Below are 1,604 nucleotides of genomic sequence, written 5' to 3'. Positions count from 1 at the left end.
TGTGAGGATTTGGGTCTTCTTTACATTGAATTATAATCAAATCCTGAAAGCTGTAATCTTTGATCGTTATCACCCACTGCTTCAAGTCAGTCAGGTTGTCAATAAACCTTACTCCAATCTGGATGCTGCATTCTGCTTCATATAATCCAAACTTTCTGGCATAGATGAGTGAGTGCTCCCAGTGCTTCATCAACTTGTGGAAACATTTCAGTTGGTGCTCCATCAATTCCTGGAACATTGCTTTTGACTAATGCTTTTGACGCAGCTTGAACTTCTTCCTTCTGCGCCACTGGTTCTTGTTCATATGCTACCTCCTGAGAAGGGGGATTGTCGAGTGGGTTTTAGGTACAGTGATTCTATGTATTCTGTCCACCTTTTTTGTGTTCTTTTTGTTGGCGGGAACAGTGTACTTTATTTATGATACATGACAAGGTTAGGCTCTCTCAGCCACATCCCTTATTCTAGGGGTCTGGATGGAAACTCAAGACAATGGGATATTCTCAGTGTGCTGGGGGGTCAAGTTGGGGCAAAGAATCCTAGCAGCCGAGGGCTTCTCCCTCTAGTGCTGTTGCTGAGACTCGTGGCCCAGAGGGGCTCTCATACCTGGGAGGTCATGTGGACCATAAGTTCCACCACGCTGTTGCTGTAGCCAAATTCATTCTCATACCAGGAGATGAACTTGACAAAGTGGTCACTGAGAACAATGCCAACCCCAGTATCAAAGATGGAAGAGTATGTACCACTGTTGAAGTCACAGGAGTAAACCTGGTCCTCAATGTAGGCCAGGATGCCCTTGAAGGGACCATCTGACACCTACTTCCCAACCTTCTTGATGTCATTGTACTTGGCAGCTTTTGGGGGTGGGGACATTGAAAGGCCACACCAGAGAGTGTCCCGTTCAGCTCTGGGATAACTTTGCCCACAGCCTTGATGGCACCAGTAGCTACAGAGACAATGTTCTGGGCAACCCCATGGCTGACATGCCAGAGTTTCCCAGAGGGGCCATCAACAGTCTTCTGGGTGGCAGTGGCAGCGTGGACTGTAGTAATGAATTGCTCCACGATGCCAAAGTTGTCATGGATGACCTTGGCTGGAGAGGGGCAAGCAGTTGGTGGCGCAGAAGGCATTGCTGACAATCTTAATGGAGTTGTCACACATCTCGTGGTTCTCTCCCATCACAAACATGGGGGCATCGGCAAAAGGCGGAGAGATGAGCGCCCTTTTGGCACCGCCTTTCACGTGAGCCACAGCCTTCTCTATGGTGGTGAAGACACCAGTGGACTCCACGATGCACTCGGCACGAGCTTCATCCCACTTGCTGTTGGCGGGATCTTGCTCCTGAAAGATGGAGATGGACTTCCCATCCATGGAATCATTCTAGAACATGTAGACGATGTAGTTCAGGTCAGTTATGGGGTCATTGATGGCAACAGTGGCCACTTTGCCAGAGGTGAAAGCAGCCCTGGTGACCAGGTGCCCAACGGAGCCAAATCCGTTTACTCCGACCTACCCCATCACGTCTCCAGGCTGCAGCTGGAAGGGGTGGATGAAGCTGCTTGCAGAGAGAGGAGCAGCAGAGAGCCTTCGCCTTTTCTTTTGATGCT

General features: G+C 49.6%; 1 pseudogene; it reads right to left on the bottom strand.

The window, feature by feature from the left end:
• Positions 1–597: 597 nt before the first annotated feature.
• LOC142433720 (glyceraldehyde-3-phosphate dehydrogenase-like) lies at positions 598–1,368 on the bottom strand (annotated as a pseudogene).
• Positions 1,369–1,604: the final 236 nt, after the last annotated feature.

Source organism: Tenrec ecaudatus, chromosome X, assembly GCF_050624435.1.
Source record: "Tenrec ecaudatus isolate mTenEca1 chromosome X, mTenEca1.hap1, whole genome shotgun sequence".
Lineage (NCBI taxonomy): Eukaryota > Metazoa > Chordata > Mammalia > Afrosoricida > Tenrecidae > Tenrec > Tenrec ecaudatus.
This window is presented reverse-complemented; position numbering and strand designations above follow the sequence as displayed.